The sequence below is a fragment of the Pollachius pollachius genome, assembly GCF_949987615.1.
Source record: "Pollachius pollachius genome assembly, chromosome: 10".
In the NCBI taxonomy this organism is placed as follows: Eukaryota; Metazoa; Chordata; class Actinopteri; order Gadiformes; family Gadidae; genus Pollachius; species Pollachius pollachius.
Window position 1 is genome coordinate 13,813,576 of NC_136943.1, and position 9,356 is coordinate 13,822,931.

The window sequence follows — 9,356 nt, forward strand, 5'->3', positions numbered from 1 at the left end:
GTACATTTTTCAAGTTACAAGTTCTTGTTCATGTTTTACCAAATAACCTTAAATCCTTACTTCAGCTCCAGGATTTGATTTTGGAAACCGAAAAGGTTTAATCTTTTTTAAAACAGGGTTAGTAAGTGTGCAAGTGTTATTAGAAGTAGTATTTATGCAAGTATTGTACTGAGATGCTTTTAAAACAACCGGCCCACTCTCTGGGCCTGTCCAATCCAAATGATGAAAACCATAAAACCATAAGACTCTGAATCGATACATTCATACCCAGCCTCCATCCAAAGGGGGAATTTGTCCTGGTTAGGAGGAATCACTGCAGCCGTGAGCCCACTCCTGATCAATGAATTCAGGTTATTGTGACAAGGTGTGCCTGTGTGGGTGGATGGGGTATATGGTTTTAAATGATGCAACACATTTAACACAGTCTATTTCATGCATCTGCAGAACAATGTTTTGATTGAGGGATTTACTCACATTTAAAAGGAAAATGAAAACATTTAATATAAAAGAGTATATATTTTCCCTATCCACTGCTGTTTAATCATCTTGCGTAAATTTACCCTTTTATCAAATTAGATCTGTAGCAGGGACATCACTTCATGATGGCGTTCTTTAACGTTTAACCCATGGCATTTACAGCTACCCTTGTAAGGCTGTTGGATGCAATGACCTCGGAAATGTTATCCTTTTTCCCTCCCGCCAACCATTAGGACACATACAGGATAGAAGCCTTTCACTTGTGACCTTTGCGAAAGCCAGATTCACCCAGAAGCATGTGCTGCCTACCAAGATGTCCCACAGGTGAGGATTCAGACACCCCTCCATACAAATGCCGTCCCATTCCAGGGCGTGCTGCATGTATACCAACCTTAGGTAATCAATATTACAATTTTTGAGTAAAACCTTTTGTTACGACACAAGTCTTTTGGAGTTAGGAATAATTCCAATAATAAGTGTTATATTGGCATTGAATTTCAGTATAATATTTAAATGCCTAAGCCACTCACTTTTCATTGCCAATCCACCGAATTGGAGCTGCTTGCCGATCACAATAGGGGCTTGGTACTAAACCAATGGTAATCTTCTATTCTCGTCGAGACGGTGTTGTCAACTCATGCCAAAATAAACATCATCACTTTCTGTGTGTGAGCATACCTTTGTGTGTGGAAAGAATAACACATTCCCCACAACGTCATCTTTCTCTTCACAGGGAAGAGGCCCTTCATGTGTGAGGCAGGCTGGAGGGGCTTCGCTTCCAAGGAGTACTTGAGGCACCACTCAAACATCCACACCGGCACCAGGCCCTACAAGTGTCAGCAGTGTGATCGCGGCTTCGCCCAGAGGGACTCCCTGCACAAACATCTCAAGATTCACACAGGTGGGAGGTGGTCGAAGACACCCAATTCTGCATCGACGAGCAAAAGCAGGACAGAGTTCGGATTTGAACGAGCTGACTGTTGACTATTGATATGATGTTGATATATATGATATGATGTGGCATGATAGCCTAGTCTAGTGGTTGGGGTGTTTGACCAAATGTTACTGGGTATCAGAGCAAGAGCTGTATTTTAAGGACCGATGCCGATACCGATATTATGTAGTTAAAAATTCGCAATATCCATATATCGGCCAATAGTGGAAACATAGATATATCGGCTGTTATCCGGCTCCATGGGAGGGCGATCACAGTCATCCACACCGAGATGCCCCCAGGCACGCAGCTTAGGCCCATCGTCACCACGGACGTCACCACCACCATCACCCCCACCGCCAACAACCGGCTTGACCCGCCACTCTCCGACCCAGCCTTGACCTGACGGAGGCGTCGGAGAGTCGCGTCGTATTTCTAACCGCATTTTTACTAGAAGCTGCCATCTGCAGCTGCCGGGTTGGAGGTCAGTCCCGAGGGGGCCAGACCCCCGCAGAGTCGGGCGTTGTGGCCATGGTTTTGGTGTGGATCCATTCGCCACGGGACAAGCTGAGGCCGTGTCGAGTGACGAACCGCTAAATACGGAAGACACAAGCGTAAGTGAACACAATGACTCCTCAGTAGCAAAAGATGCTTAGAATGGACCGACTCAATCGAAGGGACATGGTTTCTGTTATTTTTTTCATTGTGTGTAATTAATCGGACATCTCGGTCAAAAAAAATAAAATCTCCCCTAATAATTCTTTCCAGTAGCAGTAACGACAAATGTAAAGTCCCAGGTGTGTTTGGCCCCCTTCCATTCAAATAATATTAACAGAGAGCATTAACATACAAACATCTTAAAGCAATGATAAAGAACTTCCTACAAAAAAATAAAGTTTCTTCCCCCCAAAATGACCCCTATCCGGCCAAATCCCAATCAGCCAATCAGATCGCTCGGAAACTCCAGCCAATCAGTCGACCAGACTCTTGCAGCAAAACATACCATCTAGTGGCTTTGTCACACGAAAATTGTACCGCCTACGTAATCCGCGTTCGAAACATTACGTCATCGTTCGCTATTGTCCGTTGCCAGGCAGGTTTCAAAAAACAATCGCGCTCACGTTGCCAAAGACGAAATAACATAATACAGATAACACTTGTTTTTACTTTATATTTGTATTGTATTGTATTTAACTAGTAAACTGAGTGTTTAAAGTGTACCATAGTCTAGCTAGCTTGTGTTAATACACTCAGTTTACTAGCTAAATGCGATTAAACAATTAAATACAATAAAAATATAAAGTTAGCAACGCTAACAAATGTCATTCGTAAAATAAGTGTTATCTGTTCAATGTCATTTCTTCTTGTGAAGCTCAATGAATGAGCGCGAATGTTCATGAACCTTCCTACGTCATCGTTCGACACGATCGTCCATTGCCAGGCAACGTTCGACGCGATCGTCCATTGCCAGGCAGGTTTGGAATTTTCGAACGCAGATTACCTAGGCGGTACAATTGTGGTGTGACAGTGTCGCTCATGGACATATTATAGAATGGACAGCGGATTCCAAAATGGCGCTCATCCATTCCTATGAAAACTGCTCAATTAGCTATGTTCGAAATCGTTCCCTATCATGGATATAGTGCACTATATAGGGTGCTCGCCATTTTGTAGTGGTGTTCGAATTCTCAGTGGTTAATTTCATGCACTATATAGTGCACTTAAAATACCCAAAATCTGAGGGTACATACGATGTTCCCTACATGTTACTCCCGTATCCCACAATGCAATGCGGTCGTTTTTTTCCGGAGGAGAAGAAGAAGCTGAATAACCGCAAAAACGAATACATTTAATGATGGAGTCTCCGGCTTTCGTTTAGAAATGTCAACAATTTATTTGGGATTTAACATAGAAAATTGAACATTCAAAATTAATTAAAAAAAAACCTCGATCAAGGAAATATAACATTCAACATCAATACAACCTCCAGCTTTCCTCGTGAGTGCCCGGTTTGGGGCATCTGTCTGCGTCACACAAATACCCGGCACATTTACTGACGCAAATGACGTTTAGAAATGTTCAGCGTAGTGTCCGAATTCTCGTTTGTTCGTTCCCTATATAGTGCACTATATCATGCACACTATATAGGGAATAGTCAGTCCCTCCAAAAAAACGCGATTATGCGATCGCATAATTCAACGCATAATCAGCCAAAGTCTACATATTCATAGGGGGCCGCATTTTTTCAAATATGCCGCACTTTCACCGCATAAATTGCAGATTTCCGCACAAAATATGTGGGGCTTACATGATTTCATAATCCCCGCATTTTCGTTGCAAAAAAGTCACATATATTTTAGCAGAAAGTAAGAAGAAAAATGTTGCATTTACTTCACACAAGAGCAGCCATTTCCCCCTGTTGCCATGGGAACGTTATGAAGTGACGTAATTACGCGACGTGAACGTCATCGAAAAGCTGCATTTTTCGCAAGTTCCCGCAATTTCATCGCATAAAATTGCATAAATATGCCGCATATTTCATCGCATTTTTAAAGAAAATGTGCCGCATAATCAAGGATTTTTGGCCGCAACAATCACAAAAAAACGCCACATTTTTCTGGAGGGACTGAATAGTGAGTGAGCGAATAGGGAACGATTTCGAACAGTCGCATGGCAACATCAAGGATAGATTTGCTTCTGTATTATGGGAGCCTAGCCACACCCTAGTTCATGAAGTACAGGATGTAGAAATATTCATTGTTTTGTAGCATTTTTAGCATTGTAGCATCATAAACTAGAGGTCTGAGCGATCGCAGTCGCATTGTTTACCGACCATGGAAGTATACGTTTACTTCATAAATATGAATGATTGCTCCATATAACACCAACAACATAGTAAATGTATGTAGGCCTAGAAAAAAATACAGTGCAATGTTATTGCTTAAGAAACAGATTCCTTCCAACTATTTATAAAAAATGCAATCAATACTTTATATACAAATAAATGGTTACATAACGATCAGCAACGAGGTTGGAGTAGCCTACCCACATAAATAATTGTAATACACCAACATTGTTAACGGTCACACAGCTAAACAAGCAAATGAAAAATTAAATACTAACGCAACTGAAATGTTTATTAGGCTATTAACAATATTATGAAAATGATACCGTAATGCACCCGTTCTTTGTCTTTGGATCTTTTGAATAAATGGATCAATACATCGCAAGCAGAGGGACGTGAGAGTCGTTGAGAAGCAGCTGAACCAGTCTAAAAGAGCCCATTACCACTAAAACACTTTTAGTGATAAAAAGTCACTACAGTGACTAAAAACCATCAACGTCATTCATGTTAAGTAAAAGGAAAAACCTCGGACACGAGAAGTTAACGGAGCCGTGCACTAGGCCCTCTTGAATGCTGGGCCGAAACAACATTTGTTTCACTACGACCCCTTTCAGCTGCCCACCCCTCCTTCTCCAGCAAAAAATAATAACATAAAACGGCTAAGAAAGCGCTTGAGGTGGCGTTTTGAAAAAAGAAAAGTTATTTTTTTTTAGTACATGGCATACAGATAATTATGAGCCTTTAATTGATATCCAGATGTTTTTTTGCGGAGACACATTCCTGTTCCCCACTTGTATTGGAGTGAACGGAGATACCTACTTCTGGGCCCCTTGAATCGAGGGACCCGTCAACAGCCCGCTTAAACAGCTGCAATACCATGCTTGGCCGCTGAGCACTGGTGGATTGCGGAAGTATGCACTGGGGGCTTGGCGTCAATACATCAAAAAGCTTGGAGGTCAAAATATCTGTGGGGTTCAAAAGTAGTTCAGTGACGCCGGCGCTTCTAGTGTTAGTCGCTTTATAAAATTGTATTTATTTTTTAGTCTGTAAAACTATAGGTCATTACACAAGAAAGATAGCGGTTATGATAAAGTATTTAATGCGAGGCCTCTCTAGAGCCGTTTGTCTGTTCTGGGCTACTGTTGAAACATGGTGCGGTCCGTCGACGAGGACCCGCTCCTTACGCAGAGAGCTAGGGCGCCTTCTAAGGTAACCAAAAACACCTTTCTTATTTTCATGTGATTATACACTAATTAAAAAATACTTATGATTATTATTTTTCTGCCAAATCCATTCCACTAGATGCCACTAAATTATGCACTCCTTTAAGATGATAATTCTAAATAACACACAAAGACACGATGGAATAATTTCTGACACTTTGCTACAGTGAAGTAAATGTATAGTGATTGCTATTCAGGTTGCAATCATAGCTAGTGGTTAGCTTATTCTTGCTTGATATTTAGTGTTGCACTGTCACTGCATTTTATGTTCAGTTCGGTCCAAAACAATTGGTTACACTTGCATCTTATAATATAACACGTCTTAGACTTAGGTAGTAGGTAGTAACAAAAAGGTCTCACCTTTTTGACTCCTCTCCTTTGTAACAATCTGCTGCTTGTTCATAATGTGCAATGCGCCTATTGGAACAAAGACTAAATGTATTAAATTCACATTTTTAAAAGACGGCATATGAAAATGGAACCTATGAATCATTGCGATTCGGACCCATTTGTGGACCCATTAGAGTACGACTCCTCCATTCCAGATTCCAGCTCCGTATTGACCGGATGCTCTGTACTGACCAGTCAGATTGGTTGATGAAAATGTTTCATTCCTTCTCACTCCCTACCACTCTCCCTGCATGTCTTGAACAACCCAGCATGGATTTAGAAACACCTTAATAACACCCGGTTCTGAATTTCTATCTGAGAATAAAAAGGATGGAAGAAAATGCAGTGTTATACAAATGTATTAAACGGCAGTAATAATGTTACTTTATCGATTAATGAGAGAAAACAATCATGAATTAGGCTTTGAGAATCCTCTAGCTAACGGCACAAGACTCAATTAGTGACGACGGTTAAACATCTGTTCAACAGCAGATCTGAGCCATGAAATTACACCAAGCAGTGTTGACTATTCCAACTCTCTCTCACACACATTCTCTTTCTCTTTCGCTCTCTCTGTCTCTCAATTACTTTCTTTCGTCAAATTCAACATTTGTTTATCTTTCTTTTTGTCTTTTTTCTGTCTATTTCTTTCTCTGTGTCCCTCTGTCTTTCTATGTGTTTATCTCTATCTCTCTTTTTCTCTCTGTATGTATCTCTCTTTGTATATTTCTCTCTCTCTGTATTTATCTCTGAAAATATCTCCCTCTGTATGTATCTCTTTCTCTCTCTCTGAATGTACCTCTCTGTATGTATCTCTCTGTCTATTTGTCTCTCTCTTTTTATCTGTCTTTCTCTGAATGTATCCCTCTCTGTATGTATCTCTCTCTCAGTGTATTTGTCTCTCTCTGTATGTATCTCTCTCTCTCTCCCTGTATGTCCTATGTGTGGTGTACAGCCTGTGGATAACGACGAGGACGCCAATAAGCCATGTTGAGAGACATGTAGCACAGCACAGCAACACGTCTGTCCACGGTGGACCATCAAGCCAGGGAATTAAGATTATACTTTAACATGGAAAGCGCAGGAGTCATGACTTTCCTTTGAGGGAAACTGCAAACTGCTTACAAATGGCTGTCAGCAGTTTGTCTAACAGTAGTGCGCATAGGATTAGAGGACTCACACACTGAAATCATACACTTGTGTGTATTTAGGTGTGCGTGTTCGTGTGTGTGTTGGGGGGGGGAAGTGGGGAGTGTATTGTGGGCACACAAGTAAGACTTGCATGAGTTAGATAGAGTTTAGAAGAAGAAAATAAATGGAAGAGAAAGCAAGAAAATGTTCTTCGGTTTTGCTGCCGTTGATTCATCAGTTCGAAAATGTGAACGGTTAAAAATATTTACAGCCACAAAGGTACCGTTTCCTTTTATTGGTTTCAATGGACACAGACTGATTATTTGTTTTGATGATTGATGATTACTTATTTCCTACATATGGCCATGTATTTTAATTTGTGTATGCTGTTTATTTCCCTACAGCTCGAATTTAATAATATATAATAATTTAACAAGAATTCACTGTTTGACTGTTCATCAGATTGGTCTCATCAACAAATGTTCTGTTTCCACCGTTTTTCAATTCATTGAAGTAAAACATGAGTCGCTATAAATAGCAACTCTCCGCAGATTCATAGCAGCCTCTTACTGAAGTAAAACAACTAATTTTCTGGGTTCAATATTATCGTTGCTCTAACAGCAGAAGGGAATTAGAAAACGTTTCCCCTTCATTTTACAAACTAAAAAATGAAACAACCAAGTTACAACCATGATGGATTCACCTCTGGAAAAGAAATGATGGCTGCTTTTGATAAACTGGAGTCATACGTGTGACAAATTGACCAATCACCTCAGAGCAGCATCCAACACAGTTGGACCGCCCAGAGGAGGAAGAGAGAGAGAGAGAGAAAGAGAGAGAGAGAGAGATTTAAAGCAAGACAAAGAGGGATACGGAGAGTGAAAGACAAAGACAGAGAAGTGAGGACAAACTCAGCATGACAATTCTAGCAGGCTCATTCATTTTAATCATACCACCACATGAATCTAATTGACAATAAACCTGTTTGCATACATTATAGAATAATTAAAAAGACTGCAGTGGAGAATTATAGTCAAATAAAAAAGCAAGATTAGAAAGACTCTTGAATTAATTCTCATGTCATGCGTTATTATACTGACATACAATAATGAATGTAAAACATGTTCATTTGTTGAAATGAACGTGTTGCCATTCATTTTATAGTAATTATCTAGTGGCTCCGACACAGTTTGAATTTCAATCATCTACAAATACAGAACTTAGAATTCTGATGTTCCAAACTCTGCTGTTTGTTTTTTCAGTATACATCTGATAGCAAAACACACAAGAAAAAAACAAGGGTCTACGCATGAATTATGAAGTATGATTGAATATTGTGTTCCCATGCAGTGTTATTGTGTCCCCACCAGACATTCTTTGTGCTCCAGCATATGGTGTATGAGTCCAAACCGACGCCTGTGCAGTCTTATTGCGGGGTAATGTTGTTGACTGAGAACAAAGAGCACAGCACCATCGATATTAAGCCATTCTTAGGAACCCAGTGGAAACCTAAGCAGTGCTGGTCAGATGCTGGTTAATAACACGTGAAGAGAGAGAGATAGAAAATGTATATTACAATGCGGTATTACTTTCCAATTGTGTCCACCACCGAAAATCCAGGTGCATTGTGTTGCAATACATATTGCTACTTGATTGATGTATTATCCTCAGGTGCGCTGGTTTAATAAAATCCAATATCTGATTGGCAGACAGTTCCAAACAAATGGCACCCGATCAAACAAGGGATGGGAATTTCTCTTACAAATTGTTATGAATGAAGAGGGAACAAGCAAATTGGAGGTTTGAATAATTTGCTCATTTATTTACCATTTAATAATTCCTTAATGCAGTCATCTATTCGGGATGTGTAGAGAGCCCATTATTTGTATTTGTGCTTGAATAAAAGTTGAAATAGGCGTATATAAGGCAAATTAATCCTGTTTTTGTTTATTCTTTTTATTTTAGGATATGTATGTTAATAAAAGGGTTCTTCAATATTTTAATAATTATGACAACTCAAAGGTAGGAAAGGCAATGTTTTTTTGCCTATCCTACCTTTAAATGTAATAAGGGTTTATGGTTTCAATTATAACCATTCACATCATTGAAAAGAAAATCACTTTAAAATGAACATTCTGTTCCTAATCTAGACTCAAACCAATAGACTAAACTCTAAACTAATGACTATGTGAACATGGTGAACCTAACGTTATTATAAACTACCACAGCAAACCGGTTAAGGTAAAAAGAAGACTGATCACAAACAAATTATTGGCATACATCTGGTCCTACGTTGTTCTTATATTTCAATAAGCCTGTGCTTTCAGTCTGCTCTGCTCTCCCCCCTCCACTCTAC